A 16,863-nucleotide genomic window follows, 5' to 3' on the forward strand; every position below is an offset into this window, starting at 1 on the left:
GCAACAGGGAATGTCAATGCTGCTGTGCAGATTGTTCTTACAGATAGTCACCCCGCAAGCCCCATAGAAAGGATGCAGCAGAAGTGATTCTGTCGCTGGACCCTTAGAACTCAAACAAGGATTGTACTTACATAAACAAGACAAGCGCTTGTAGGTCCAGCTGGAAACACAGTGGCAATTCCTGGAAAAACAGCAATAGCACAGTCACTGTTAGGCACTAAAGACTACGTATAACACTAGAGAAAGGATGGGGGCAGAAACCAGGAGCCAATCCCAGTACAAGGAAAACACTTACAGGTGAAGACTGATATTACACTTACCAGACACAAATACCCAGGAGGAAACAGAAACAGAAGGAACAAACTAGGAGGCAGAGGCAGGAACTGAGAACAGGCTCAGGCTGAAGCAAAGGCAGGAATAGGACTGGAAAACAGAGCACAAGCTCTGGCTGGAACAAGCAGAAACAGGAATGGGAAACAGGGAGCAGGCTCTGGCTGGAACAAGCAAGAACAGGACTGGAATACAGGGAGTTGGAACAAGCAGGAAACAGGACTGGGAAACTGAGAGCAGACTCTGTAAGAAACAAACAGGAACAAGGCTAAGAGACAGGGAGCAGACTCTGGCTGGAACAAGCAGAAGGCAGAGAAACAGAAAGCAGGTTCAAGCAGAAACAGAACAGGAACAAGACTGGAACACCATCCGATAAAGGGTCTGGAACACAAAGGAGTCGAACTCCAATGCACGGCGAGGATCTTGAGGAAATGGCTGCTTCTAAGGAGTTCCAGGCTGCAGCAAACCCCAGATGGAATCACACGACTGGGCTGCACAGGAGAGGTCTTAGGTGTGTGTAGTTTCAGACACTCGCAAGTCCTGGAGGAGAGAATCTAGTAACAAGGAGCAACTGGGCTTCTTCCATAGAAAACAATGTATAGCAGAATCCAGGCTTTCCTGACTACCAGGCTGTGCACTATGGGATTTGCAGTCCCAGGAAGCAAATGTAATATAACAAAAACATACCATAGTGAAAAGGGAAACAAACAGGAGTCAGGGACTCTAGATGAGTGTTCAAGGTGATTCCCAGGCTACAGACAGTCCCTTTACAGCGCCCCCTGGAGATGGGACGACAGAGTTGTACCATTGAGGAAATGCGGTGTGGTTGCGCAATCTCACCATGTAATAAACTCACAAACCCATCTTCGGTACAGTTAGGCTCATTTGTAAAACCCTAGCTCAAGTCTTGGTAGCTGTGGCTTCGAGCTGTCACGTTTTAACAAATGAACAAGTGCAAAGCATTTAGAAATACCAAAACAACTGAATAGGAAAAGCGACACAAAGGAAATTTGACACTAATTCATAAAAATAGGTCTTATTTTTATGAATTGTTAGACACTAAAATGAAGAAACTCCACCGGACAGTTCTAGAGAGATAAATTGTTAAGAAAATCATAAATCACTGCTTTTCATTTAAAATGCAAACATGTATTGGTACCTACCATGGTTAGTAGTTACTTTGAAAGCCTTTGAAAACTTTTTATAAAGTTATGTTTGGGTACCTGTAACCGGACGTCTCCGGACGCCGGTTTCCAGGACATTGTGCGGGACGGACGCGAGCCTGTGACGTCAGACGCCTCCGGCGTCTGGACGACAACCAAAAGAAAAGACGGACCAAAAGAGGACAAAAAGGGAGAGGAGACGGAAGTGGGATCTCGACGTGCGCGGCCGGAGGAGAAGGAGACCGGGACGCCGACGACAGAGAGGAAGGAACCCGCCGAAGGAACCGAGACCCCGAGAGAGAGAGGAGAGCCCCGGGGCTCTCCCGCCCCCGTCGGAGAGAAGCCGGGAGGCTGCCAAAGTGCCGGCCACGTCCCAGGAGGGGCGTGGCCACCTCAGGTACGTTCGTACCGCAGCTGGGGGTTTGCTAGAGGGTGGTTGTTAGGAAAAAGGGGAGCCAAGGGAAAGGAAGGGAGGTCCTGCCGGGAAGGGGAGGCCATATAACAAAGACCCCTAAAGTAAACCTAACCTCACAAAAACCAACCACCAGAGGATTTCTACAAGGAGGAGAAGGTCTGAGAAAACCCAAAGGGGGGAACCACAACCAAAGGACAGTTAAACCCTCACTTCCCTTCACTTATACCTACCCCCCTCCCCTCACCGCCCTACTAACCCTATATACTTACCTTATATATATATATCCCACTTACCTGTTTTGTTATCCTCCTTTCTATTTCTTTGGAGAGCCTGGCCCCCTGACGAAGAGGAGGACTGGAGACCTTCCCAAGGCTGGACCGCGTTACTCACGGACTACCACCAAAACCCTGAAAGAGAAAAAAAGAAGGGGAACTTTTGTTAATTATTTCTGGATTGCAAGTGCGTTATCCGTGTGAACAAAACAAGGGATAAAAAGCCATCCTTAAAACCGAAACACGAATAAACTAACTAAACCCTACCTTCTGCGCCTGTTATCTTATTCCAATATCCCTTTTATTTGCTTCAGGGATAAAGAACCCATTACAGTGGTGTCAGAAGTGGGATATTGGAATAGCTACAGGTAACCAAAGACGATGGAGGGTACACCCAGCCTATCGGAGATGATGCAGCAGCTAGCCGCAGGGCAGAGGCATCTGCAAGTAGTATGGGAAGAGCAACAGAAGGAGGCTAAAGTAGAAAGGGAGGCCCTACAAAGCGCTCTGAAAAGTCAGGCCACTATCATGGCCAACAATCAGTTGGTCCATGAGACTGCAATCAAAAACCTCACGGACACTATTGCCGCTACCCGGGTACATCCGAACGTACCCAGTTCGGTCCTGCAGCGATATCAGGAAGGCGAAGACCCGGATGCCTTTTTCACGAATTTCGAGCGGGTTGCTACTTCCGCCACCTGGCCCCCGGATAGGTGGGGCCAATACATCGCCCCGTTATTGACAGGAACTCTCCAAGCGGCTTATCAAGCGGTAAACCCCGGCGGAACGACACCCTATCAGGATATTAAGAAGAGTATCCTGGAGCGGGTGGGGTTTGATACAGAACATTATAGGGTCTGGTTTAGGAAAGCCAAGTGGGGACCCTCCGAGAATCCCCGGGCCCTATATTTTCGAATTAAGGACTTAGGACTCAAATGGCTAGGTCCCATTGGGACCAATAGGGAGGATATCATTGAGGTTGTTCTCCTAGAACAATATCTAGATGCCCTACCTACCAATACCCGTAATTGGATCAAGCAACACCCAAGTCCAGATACTAACACCACTATTGAATTAGCCTGTGCCTTTCACCGCTCCCTCGAGTTCAAAATCCCTCCCGTACGGCCAACACTTAACCCCATCCGACAGAACCTCGGACCCTCCCCATCCCTAGGGCGAAAACCAACCGAGGATCCGGGAAAATTACGAGGTCCAGAAAGACCCTATATGCAACAACCACAGTGTTTTAGCTGTGGAGAGTGGGGACATATCGCCCGGGTCTGCCCACTGAAATCAGAAAAGTCAGAGCCGATGGAAATAGGAGTCACCAGGGGGAGAGTCTTCTATACAGGGGGAAAGGAAACCCGATACAAGAAGAGACTTGTTATCAATGGAAGAACCACAGTAGCGCTCATCGACTCAGGGTGCAGCCAATCTGTAATACGTGCTGATTTATTGGAAAAACCCCTTTTTGCTTCAGGGCTTAAAGTATCCATATGTTGTATTCATGGAGATACAAGAGAATACCCCCTAATCTGGACAACCTTGTCCTGGGATGGAAAAGAAGTCCCCATAAGGATGGGGGTGGTGGAACGATTAGTCGAAGAAGCTATCATAGGAACCGACTTCCCTGACTTTTCGGAACTTCTTGACAGTACAAAAGACTCTGAAAACATGAGCACATGGTGGAAAAGAGCTCCTTTTTCTAGTACACCAATAACACCACCGGTGGTTAAATACCGACCCTCCCGAAAAGAAAAGAGAGAAACCCGAAGAGTCTTTGCCCAAGGAAACATGAGTCCAGATAGGGTAATTACAAAGGTCCTTACTCTTACTGACCTTCCCCCATTCCGTAGTTGTCAAAGGGAAGATCCGAGTTTGATCCATGCCTGGAAAAATGCCCGACCCCGGGAACCCCAAGACAAAAGCCCCTCTTTTACCATAATCAGAAACCTGTTGTACCGTGTCACTGGTAATAACCGAGAAGAAAAGAAGCAGCTATTAGTTCCCGAACCTTATAGACCACAAGTCCTACACCTAGCCCATAGCCAGCCGGGGGGGGGGTCACTATGGCAGGGAGAAAACGGAAGAATATCTGTTGAGGAAGTTTTACTGGCCGGGGGTCTTTTCACAGATTAGGAGGTTTTGTCAGCAATGTCCCAAATGCCAAATGATTGATCCTGGTCCCAAAAGAAGAGCCCCCTTACAACCGTTGCCCATTATAGACATCCCTTTTTCAAGAATAGGAATGGACATTGTAGGTCCTCTCCTACCTTCTTCTAGAGGATACCGTTATATACTGGTATTGGTGGATTATGCCACCAGATACCCAGAAGCCATCCCACTCAGCAGTATTAACTCCAAGAGCGTAGCTCATGCAATGATAGGGTTCTTCTCCCGAATAGGCTTTCCCCGAGAAATTTTAACAGACCAAGGTACCCAGTTCATGTCCAACTTGATGTCACAAATATGTCAACTTCTGGGGATCAAACAGTTACGGACAGCGGTTTATCATCCTCAAACGGATGGTTTGGTAGAAAGGTATAACCGCACTCTGAAAACTCTACTAAAGAAATCTATTTCAGAGACAGGTAAGGACTGGGATAGAAAACTCCCCTTAGTGTTATACGCTATCAGGACCCATGAACAAGCATCCACGGGCCATAGTCCATTTGAATTATTGTTTGGACGACAGCCCAGGACCTTGTTGGATATGGCTGCCGAGTTATGGGAGGAAGAGGACGGAGAAAAATCCCTCTTAGAATATACCCAGGAGCTAAAAACCAACATCCAAAATGTGTGGGAAAACGTAAGGGAACATATGGAGAAGGCTCAAGAAAAGCAGAAAAGATATTACGACAGGAATACCCAATTAAGGACCTTTACCATAGGTGATAAGGTGTTAGTGCTTCTCCCTAGCTCAGACAACAAGTTGCTGGCAAAGTGGCAGGGACCTTATAAAGTGATAGGGGTAATAACCCCCGTGACCTATAAGGTCCAGCTCACAGATAGTTCCAACCGGTCACAGATCTTTCATGTCAATCTATTGAAAAAGTGGGAAGAGCCACAGGGAGAACCAACCAGGGGATGCCTAGTCAACACCGTTAAGGAGTTGGAGATAGGGTGGTGTCCCACTGAGCATCCTAGCGGAAACGAGGTGCCTCCCATAAATAGTGAAATCTCGATCCAACAGAGTGAGCAATTAAATCAGCTCCTCCATGTTCATGCCCATGTGTTCTCCTCGATACCAGGCAAGACCAAGCTGGTGCATCATCAAATCATAACCCCACCTGGCAAGGTCATACGCTTACGGCCATATCGTATCCCAGAAGCTAGAAAGATCCTGGTAGAAAACGAAATAGAAAAGATGTTAGACCTAGGCGTTATAGAGCCTTCCCAGAGTCCCTGGTGTTCACCGGTGGTATTAGTGCCAAAGCCAGATGGGTCCATACGTTTCTGTATTGACTTTAGACAAGTCAATTCTATATCCCAGTTTGACACCTATCCCCTTCCAAGGGTAGACGAACTCTTAGAGAAGTTGGGAAAAGCTAGGTACATGTCTACACTCGACTTGACCAAAGGCTATTGGCAGATTCCTTTGACGCCAGAAGATAAAGAGAAAACGGCCTTCTCTACCCCCTCTGGGTTATACCATTTTAAGGTTCTCCCTTTCGGGTTACATGGGGCACCCGCCACCTTCCAGCGTCTCATCGACACCATTCTACGACCTCATACCAGATACGCTGCCGCGTATCTGGATGATATCGTTATCCACAGCGAGACTTGGGAGGACCACTTGACACATTTAACCAAAATCTTTACAGCGTTACGAGGGGCTGGGTTAACAGCCAATGCCTCCAAAAGCCGGTTGGCGTTCAATGAGATCTCTTATCTAGGATATCATATAGGGAAAGGTATACTTAGACCACAAATGAGTAAAGTTGAAGCCATCCTACGGATAGAGGCACCCACAACGAAAAAGGAGGTCCGCTCATTCTTAGGCTTAGTAGGCTACTACCGGAGATTTATACCCCATTATTCCACCGTGGCCGCTCCCCTAACCGATCTCCTGAGGAAAGGACAGAAAAAAAATATCACAAATTTAAACCCCGTACAATCCCATAGTTACCGTACCCTACAAAGATACCTCACTACCCAACCGATTTTAAAATGTCCTGACTTCACTGTCCCCTTTCACCTCCAAACGGATGCCTCAGACGTGGGTCTGGGGGCCGTGCTTTTTCAGAAAGATGGAAAAGGTATTAGTCACCCCGTGGTCTTTATTAGCCGTAAACTGTTTCCCAGGGAGCGAAACTATCCCATTATTGAGCGAGAATGTCTCGCCATCAAGTGGGCACTTGAGAGCCTCCAATATTACCTCCTGGGAAGATCCTTTCTATTATATACGGACCACGCTCCCCTCACCTGGCTATCGAGGTATAAAGATACCAACAGTCGCATATTGAGATGGTTTATGGAGCTTCAACCTTTCTCCTTCCAGGTTTGCCATCTCCCTGGTGATCTTATGGGACAGGCTGACTATTTATCCCGGTTCCCGGGACCTTTGGGTCTCGAACAGCCCCATTCAAGGGAGGGGATGTGTAACCGGACGTCTCCGGACGCCGGTTTCCAGGACATTGTGCGGGACGGACGCGAGCCTGTGACGTCAGACGCCTTCGGCGTCTGGACGACAACCAAAAGAAAAGACGGACCAAAAGAGGACAAAAAGGGAGAGGAGACGGAAGTGGGATCTCGACGTGCGCGGCCGGAGGAGAAGGAGACCGGGACGCCGACGACAGAGAGGAAGGAACCCGCCGAAGGAACCGAGACCCCGAGAGAGAGAGGAGAGCCCCGGGGCTCTCCCGCCCCCGTCGGAGAGAAGCCGGGAGGCTGCCAAAGTGCCGGCCACGTCCCAGGAGGGGCGTGGCCACCTCAGGTACGTTCGTACCGCAGCTGGGGGTTTGCTAGAGGGTGGTTGTTAGGAAAAAGGGGAGCCAAGGGAAAGGAAGGGAGGTCCTGCCGGGAAGGGGAGGCCATATAACAAAGACCCCTAAAGTAAACCTAACCTCACAAAAACCAACCACCAGAGGATTTCTACAAGGAGGAGAAGGTCTGAGAAAACCCAAAGGGGGGAACCACAACCAAAGGACAGTTAAACCCTCACTTCCCTTCACTTATACCTGCCCCCCTCCCCTCACCGCCCTACTAACCCTATATACTTACCTTATATATATATATCCCACTTACCTGTTTTGTTATCCTACTTTCTATTTCTTTGGAGAGCCTGGCCCCCTGACGAAGAGGAGGACTGGAGACCTTCCCAAGGCTGGACTGCGTTACTCACGGACTACCACCAAAACCCTGAAAGAGAAAAAAAGAAGGGGAACTTTTGTTAATTATTTCTGGATTGCAAGTGCGTTATCCGTGTGAACAAAACAAGGGATAAAAAGCCATCCTTAAAACCGAAACACGAATAAACTAACTAAACCCTACCTTCTGCGCCTGTTATCTTATTCCAATATCCCTTTTATTTGCTTCAGGGATAAAGAACCCATTACAGTACCCTGACCCACTTTAGGCAACCAACTCCAGCATGGAGCAAGTCACAGGGGCCAATAACGCTTAACAGGATGGTTACCTTGCAGTTAAAGCAGTCTCCAGTCCAGTTCCAGGCTTCATAGACATCAATGGAGTGGGCCTGATGCAAGGGATACAGGATGCTAAAGATCCTGAAGATCCTGAGGATGATGATCTGGGCGACGGGAGCTTCCTGGGACCACCCCTTGGTCCACAAACACAGTGGGGAAGCATGGCCATAGAGCTCAGTGTCACTCAGTGTACAGATGAATTCCAGCCAAAAGCCAGTTGTCACTGGTCTACTGGTCTCCTGTCACAGCCAAACCATTGGTTCCTTTGAAGCTTCGCTAGAGTTGGTCTTGGGCAGCTAACATGCACTTTGATGACTCTCCTGAGTCCAGCAGACTAAGGTGTAACTTTGAGTGTTGAGGTTCAGTCTCCCTGGTTGTGCTTTGACAGTCATCAGCGACTAAGTGATTGTAGCTACCAACTCACAAAGGAGGTCTCTTCACCTTTTGTGGTCCTGGAGCTGTTACAGGAAGTCAGCCAACTGACTCATGGGGTTCACCTCTTCTTTCTGGGGCTCGGTTCGACTTTTTCTTGAACAGGCACAGTTCTCTTTTTGCTAGCCCAGGAGCAGCAGATGCAGTCCAGTCTTTGGTGCAGCCTCTATTTGCCATGTCCAGGGACCACCCGGGCAGTCCTTCTGTGATCATCCCTCCAGTACAGACATGATCTAAGGTCTGAGTGCCAGGGGTGCCACCTTTATGCTCATAACATGCCCTATGGGATGCTGTGACTACTAGCCAAGGGGCTACCAGTTCCCCTCCCGCCTGCTAATGACTTCTTGCAATGTATGTCATCTAGCTATCCCAGAGCGCAACATTCTGCCCACTCTCAAGATGGCAGGACCCTTCTCTTGATGTTCAGAGTTTGGTATCTCACCCTAGAGGTGTGGCCATCTGAGGGCTACACGCCCACAGGAAAAAGAGTTTGACTACTGTTTCCCCTCTCTGCCCCTGACGCTAACCTGTTTACCAGAACAAAACAGCAGCCCCCTTGTGTGTGTCCACCTTTTGGGCTCACACCTAGTTTTTCATCCTGCCCGAGAGAGGTAACACCTCTTGCAACAGCAGGCCTCTATTGTGTCCTTTCCTGGGAGTTGTTCATACTTCTCCATGGGAAGACAGAGGACTGTCTCATGGCCAGCAACTGTAAATGCCCATTGGAATACCTGGGGAACAGAGTGACAACTTTCAAAGGTTGCCTCGTACTAAAATGTAATATTAACTTCAACTTGGCATCAAATTGGATTCAATGCAACAATTCTTTTGATACCTTGAAGTACCAACTTTAGTAGTCCCATTCAGAAGTTAGCACAGCTGAGTTTTCAGCATATAATCCTGTACTTCCCATTGGGACTACTAACCTTTCTACAATAAAAACAACAATTTGAGGTTTTTATTGTTAGAACCATAGTTCCCTGTAAGGTGCATGCCTGAGCTGTTGCACGTTGGCTTTTGTGTGTTTGATTTATTTGTAGAGTGCCAGATGCTTTTCATGTGCATGGTAGAACATTATTATTAGCACAAGATCAATCATGCTAATCTAGGAAATTAAGCCATGTTTTATAGCAAGAGAAACAATATTCCATCCTGAAATGTGATATCTATCTGATATACAATGACAGGAAGCATCCATCAGAATTCATGTGGCAGGAGAATACATCCATCAGTTGTTGCAGGGTGAATCAAAACTTAAAAAATGGAAAGAACAACAAACTTCTCTTTGGCAATGTAAAGACAGCCCTTTACTGTCACGACAGGGAGATCGACCCTCCTCACACAGACAGGCAGGTGGTCTCAAGTTGATGTAGCACAGATAGCCTCTTATAAACAAAATCACACAATGTTTTATTACAAAACATTAAATAATGATTGACTGGCCAGTCAGAGATTGAAACAAAAAAAAATTTGAACACCTGTGATCCCATAACCCCTCAACTCTAAGCTAATCCTCTACAAATACTTCACTTGTGGCTTTAACAATGCTCGACAAACTAACCATTTTTCACTCTAGAATACATACATTTTTGTAATAAATACAACTTCAGTACCAGGTGTGCCTTATCATTCTAACTCTAAGACCTCCATCTAATCTGAACTGATTAGATTTCCTGCACTTTTTGTCTAAACCGGTTACAGTCTATTTGGAAACATGAAGTATGTGCCAGTGAGCCTAGAGTTGCAAATACCTACATGTTTTGCTAAACATGAGTTAGCTTTTAACTGAAACCCTTTAAAGTTACTCATTTCAGTGTGTCCTCAAGTGAAATCTTCACCTTTTTCCTGTCAGTACTGGATTTGGGCCTGCAGTGTTACATACATCTGTGTAGCTCTTTCTGCTAATGTGTGTTGCATTATATTTTCAGCCTCGTGTTCTACATTTCCTGTAACTCAGTATTACCATGCCACGGGCCTGCGTGACCACTCATTACAAAGGAACTTTCTGCTGAGCAACAGAAATACCCTGTAAATGGCAAATGAAGATGTGAAAAGAAAGCAAATGTGAAGATAGGAGTGAGAGAAGCTGATTTGTGTCACACATGGCAGGACTGGACTTTGTATACATAATTTAAGTTAATGTAATGTAATGTGTGACTATCTATCCGGGTGAAGAAACCCTGATTGAATGCACCACCATTTTGTTTTCAGTCTAACCATTTTGGAAACAAGTTATACACATTTTCTCTTTCTTTTCTTGAAAGTTGTTTTCCATGTGTATTTTGTTTTAACTGTTGCTTTCCCACTTCATGTTTTCTCATTCTTGTCTTTATTTTATGTATGTTCTGACTCACAATTTTCTTATTGATGTTAAGCTCTTTCAGCCATTAGGCCTTGCTCACAGTGTACTAAACTACACAAATAAATGAAATAAAATAATTCAATTTTTTTTAACCAAATGTGCTTCTAAACCACGTCCAGCTTATGTTAGCTCTTCGATCTGTAAACTATATTTAGCCAATTGGAAAGGTAGGTTTACAAGTTATGGTACACTTGTCAGTGCTGCAACGAAGAACCAAAAGAACATGTATGTATTTTAAGAGTGCTTCACCCTCTATTATTCTGTTTATTTCTTCTATATTTGAGAATGCAAGGATTTTAGTTGTTTGTTATTGCTAAATAGCACTCTTATAGAACACAGTCTACCACTAGCAGCATCTTTACATCGTCCAGGAGATGACTTTCAACATGTTCCCATCTCACACCGGAATCTAATATGTTTATATGGGGGTGACTGAGTTTGAACATTGGGCAGATCTCCTAGACTACAGAGCTGTACCAAAAGGTTCATGTATCTGCCTAGCTATTAGGAAGACTAATTACTTAAGAAGACTCGCTACACAGCAAAGATATGTGTGATTCATAGCTGAGAGTGCAAATCATTTTTGGTTGAAAGTATGACAGAGTTATTTCTAAGCTAAAAATGGAATAAAATAGCAAGATAGGGAGTGTAAGAGAGCAACAGCTTGGTTACAATGTGATGCAAAGTGCACACCCACTAACAATATTTTGCACAGAATGTGGGAATTAGCCAATGCCTAATTTGCACCCACATTTGAGTTACAACCCTCTGAATAAGGAATTCAAACATTATAGACAAATTTCACATTTATATGCTAGGTTTTACCTGCCAAGAATCCACAAGGAAACTCTCTTGAATGATCATTCAAATTCAGGTACAAGTGGAAGTTTACACTTGAAATAGAATTAACAGCCCACTTGTATTTAGGGCCACAGTGAACCAGTGGGTAAAATAGCAAAAGTATGAACGCGTAAGAGTTTTTTGTAAATTATTAAGTGAGCAAGAGAGAATTAGGGCCTCACTTAGAGTTTGGCGAAGGGGTTACTCCATCAAAACTGTGACAGATGTCGCACCCACCAAACTATATAAATCACATAATATAGCGGGCAGGATACCCATCACTGTTGTGAGGAGTAACCCGTCCACCAAACTCTAAATCATGCTCTTACAATGAGTGAAAGAATTAGTTTGATTGAGTGAGAGAGAAAAAGCACAGATGGGTCCCAACATTGTAAACAGAAGAATCTATAGTTTTGAATGAGGGCAATAATGTGGCTACAAATGCTGCTAAGACTAAGTTCACATGCTGGAGATGGCTGCCCACAGAGACTTGTTTGTTAGAAAAGTAAGATGATGGAATCATGAGGCAAAAGCTTGTTGACACATTGGGGGTCATTCTGCCTGGGACCGCCAGAATACCGCTGCGCGGTCAAAAGACCGCCGCGGGTATTCTGGGCTTCCCGCTGGGTTGGCGGGCGACCGCCAGAAGGCCGCCCGCCAGCCCAGCGGGAAACACCCTTCCATGAGGATGCCGGCTCCGAATGGAGCCGGCGGAGTGGAAGGGGTGCGACGGGTGCAGTTGCACCTGTCGCGATTTTCAGTGTCTGCATGGCAGACACTGAAAATCTTGGTGGGGCCCTGTTACGGGGGCCCCATGACACCCCATACCGCCATCCTGTTCCTGGCGGCCAAAACCGCCTGGAACAGGATGGCGGTATGGGGGTCGGAATCCCCATGGCGGCGCATGGAGGATTCCCCAGGGCAGCGGAAAACCGGCGGTACACCGCCGGTTTTCCGTTTCTGACCGCGGCTGTACCGCCACGGTCAGAATGCCCAAGGGAGCACCGCCAGCCTGTTGGCGGTGCTCCCGCGGTCGTTGGCCCTGGCGGTTTTTACCGCCAGGGTCAGAATGACCTCCATTATCTCTGAATTGCATATTTAGTTATTCACATGTATGTGTATATATATATGTACATATAACTCTGCTAAAGTGCAAAGAAATTCCGATTGACGTATTCTGTGGCTTGGTAATACAGATGGATGTATACTCCTGTTACATGAATTCTGATCGACGTTTCCTGCCATTGTATATTAGATAGCTACTACATTTCAGGATGGAATGTTATTTCTCTTACTATAAGACATGGATTCATTTCCCAGATTAGCATGGTTGATCTTGTGCTAATAGAAAGTTCTACAATGCACCTGAAAAGAATCTGGCACTCTACAAAATAAATCAAACACACAAAGCCAACAGAAAGGTGCTTGCAAGAAGTCTAACCATTAGCAATCGCTTGGGGTAGAATTCCAAACCATCATTCATTTGCCCATCATGCCACGTTAGACTTGATTGGCCATATGCAAATCAGTCTCTACCCTTCTCCAAGAGGAAGAGCCCAGCTCGAGCTGCCAAGCCTGGTCCTTTCTGAACGAGACCATAAACAACCCCAGACCAGTTTTGTGGGTTAGACTGTACAAATACATAACGTACATAAAGGAATTTTCTGTCTCAGAGCAATATTTTTTCTGGGTGTGCTGGCAGATCATGAAATACTGGAATATTTTCAGAAACTGTACTTCCTGATCTAGACTTTTCTGTAGGACCTATGGCTTTTAGCATGACAAATAATAGTTAAATATTCACTTTTCAGACCATTTCTTTAAAACAAATGAAACAATGGTTACCCCATATTGAACCTTAAATGTTGCACACTTGCATTGTGGTTCTAGTTGAGTTTCTTTTCACACACAGCTCACAAAAGAATGCACATAGGTTCTGTGCTGCCGCATACAAAGAAAAATAGTTAGAGGGAGCGTTGGTTAGGATATATACAAATATTTGTCCTACTTTTTAATAAGAGGCATCCCGCCTTAGGGCACAACAGGCCTACCTTCGGGATTAAATATATATTTTAAAAGGAAGGTCTGGACTTTGTCATTAGTTAGTGGAGTCGTGTTAGAAGTTTTAAACTACTCCACCAATCTGCAGTGACAAGCTGGGAGACATGATTTACTTTGACAACTTCATGGTGGCACAACAAGTGCTGCAGCCATGAGGGACTCTTTAACTTACTGGCCATGGGTACCCCTGGTAATGTGGTAATGTGTACCCATGGGTAAGGTAACCTATTCCAATTGGGTATAATCCAATTACTAATACACTTTTAAGGGTCAGAGCACTAGCACTGTGGTCTGATTAGCAGTCCTCAGTGTACTCTCAGGGTCATTACAACAGTACCTAATGGTAAAACGTAGGGCAAAAAGTGGAGGTGAACTTGCAAAAAGCCATTTCCTCACTCCTACTTTGAACACACCTTCTCAAGAGGAAGGATTGATTACTGTAAATAATTAAACCTAACATTTCTAAGGAGTAAAGTTCCTAAGAGTGCCCTGTGAATGATCTTCTCAGCTTAGAAATTAGTTCACAGAGCGATGTATTCTTATACATTTACAAGATAAAAGAAGGATGAATATAGTATTACTCTAAAGAAGGTACAATGCTACAAGGTTTTCAGAAAAGGCTTAAAAATCAGTCTCTTTTGCTAATCGTTTTGTACCTCTCACAGAAGATTCACCCTTCTCTGTTCCTGTGGTGGTGCTCCAAGATGCTTAATTGTAGTGTTAGTTTGTGCTTTATAAATAAATAAATAAGGAAAATAAAAATAAAAATTACAAGGACAGTATCAATACTTATTCATGCCTCCCATTAACGTCTTGTGACCACATTGTGATCTCTAAGTTTGCGTGGCTTGCACTGCCCCCACTTTGGCGTTCTCTCCCACAGGATGACCTTCCAAGCCCGGGGCTCCAGTGGCCATTATGTGCAGAACATTTAAAGTTACACCAATAGAGCTTGCTAGACACAACTCCCAATACCATCATGTGCACAGCCCTCATATACAAACAACCAATCCAGTAAGTGGTGCATGGTGGTGTACAGCAGAGGACACATGATGAAGTCCACTGGGGGGACCACATTACCTGTATCTGGAGAGCACACCAGAGCAGAGTGATGTGCACTAGGGGTCACTGAGTGATGTGCCTCATGAGAAGACTGAGTGATCTGCTAACGGAAGGAATGGGTGTTGTGCATTAAGAGAGCTGTGAGTGTTGTGCACCATGACAGCAGTGGTGGATATTCAGTTAGGGGACACCCGGTGATGTGCAATGGGAGCACATGGTCATTTAAAATAGGGGAAACATGTTTGTGTGCCCATGTCCTGTTTTCGGCTAGTAGAAGATTGCATTCTGCGGTTTTAAGCCTGTAATGATAATGATACAAAAACAACAATTCCCAGAAGGCAACTGTTTTGGCTAAAAAAGAAGTACTACGAGAAAACAGGGGGAACCCTATAACCCTAGCCTGCCCAGGGTAAATACAACATCAGAAAAAAGAAGATGGCAGGTAGGGACAAATTTAAACCTAAGTTGTACGAACAGTCATTAATTCTGTTACTCCTCAATTTATTTCTTTCACTTATTTATTTCAAAAAGATTTTATAGTAAAAAAGGATCTATGATTGTCTAATACAAAACTTAATACATATTACATGAATGGATAGAACATTACTCACAATAATCACAAATAACCCACAGTGAAGAAAAACCAACCAAAATTGATACCCTGCATATTTGAATAGTGGTCACTATTGCATAACTTCGCTTGTGATCCACTTCTATTAACTAAGGCAATGGGCTTTTCATGCACTTTAATATCAACGTATTGTGTATTTCTTTCACACAAGTGTGATATAGTGCATTTTAAAGTCTTTACAATATAGTCCGTTATTTGACAAGCCCGATGCACTTGCAATAAAATGAAGTCAACGCGTTTCGGCCTACTGATTTAGGGCCTCATCAGGACTGAAGAAGGGCAATCATAGGTCTAAAAACAACCAAACAAACAAAAAGTGCTTTCAGATATATATACAATATCATACATATAGTAAATAAATAAATGAAAAGGTGCAGATAACATGCCAACAGAATATTTGATAATCAATCTATCTTTCTTTTGTAAACAGTATTAGCTTAATATGGGAGTATTTCCAACTTTGCAATCAATCATCAAGTGTTTTTTTTTAAATCTGACTGGACGACCATGTTTTAACTGTATTGAAACTTATCTGAATAAACCTTCCACAAGGTGTGCTCTATTTTAATTACGTGAACCTCATGATTTTATCTTACTTGTAGAAGAACACACGAAGGACACCCAATCACTTTTATTGTCTCTCTTCCTCAAACGTTGCGCCAAGCTGATATTGCTTATTTAAAACAAAGTTAACCAGCGAGGCTCATACTGACCACCTGCCAGGGGAATAAACGGAAACCTCATAAGCAAAGAGGTCCTTGTTTAGAGAACAAAGTGACAACTGACTTAACTTAATGACCAAACCAGCAGCTAAACCTTGTGACTACAAAGCACACAAAATGTAGCGTCCGTCTTACCGGGTACGGCGTGTCCTGGTAGCACCTTCTTTTTCGGCACGGCTGCCTCGGAACACGTCTTCCGTATATGGGTAGTTGCTAAGCAACGTCACGTCGCGTTGACTTCATTTTATTGCAAGTGCATCGGGCTTGTCAAATAACGGACTATATTGTAAAGACTTAAAAATGCACTATATCACGCTTGTGTGAAAGAAATACACAATACGTTGATATTAAAGTGCATGAAAAGCCCATTGCCTTAGTTAATAGAAGTGGATCACAAGCGAAGTTATGCAATAGTGACCACTATTCAAATATGCAGGGTATCAATTTTGGTTGGTTTTTCTTCACTGTAGGTTATTTGTGATTATTGTGAGTAATGTTCTATCCATTCATGTAATATGTATTAAGTTTTGTATTAGACAATCATAGATCCTTTTTTACTATAAAATCTTTTTGAAATAAATAAGTGAAATAAATAAATTGAGGAGTAACAGAATTAATGACTGTTCGTACAACTTAGGTTTAAATTTGTCCCTACCTGCCATCTTCTTTTTTCTGATGTTGTATTTACCCTGGGCAGGCTAGGGTTATAGGGTTCCCCGTTTTCTCGTAGATTCATTGTTCACCTGGTTAGGTGTGAGGGATTCATTGAAATATATGAGAGATATTTCAACCCCATTATTTGGAGGTTGAATAATATATTATTCGGTTAAAAAGGATATGATTGGTTGCTTATTAGGTGGTTTGCCACAGACAATCGTCAAAGTGCAAATTGGTGCACCTCGTACATTAAACAGATAATATGTCA

At 44.5% G+C, this 16,863-nt stretch overlaps 1 protein-coding gene across 1 annotated transcript in view; it reads right to left on the minus strand.

Moving 5' to 3' along the window:
* DDX11 (DEAD/H-box helicase 11) overlaps positions 1-16,863 on the minus strand; it is a 593,235-nt gene that overhangs the window by 511,108 nt on the left and 65,264 nt on the right. Inside the window, exons 4-5 of the mRNA XM_069228147.1 lie at positions 2,202-2,315; positions 132-181 (exon numbers count right to left, since the gene is read on the minus strand). The gene's annotated coding sequence lies outside the window, so the exon portion shown is untranslated. The remainder of the gene's footprint in view (positions 1-131; positions 182-2,201; positions 2,316-16,863) is intronic.

This window comes from Pleurodeles waltl, chromosome 4_1, assembly GCF_031143425.1.
Source record: "Pleurodeles waltl isolate 20211129_DDA chromosome 4_1, aPleWal1.hap1.20221129, whole genome shotgun sequence".
Lineage (NCBI taxonomy): Eukaryota > Metazoa > Chordata > Amphibia > Caudata > Salamandridae > Pleurodeles > Pleurodeles waltl.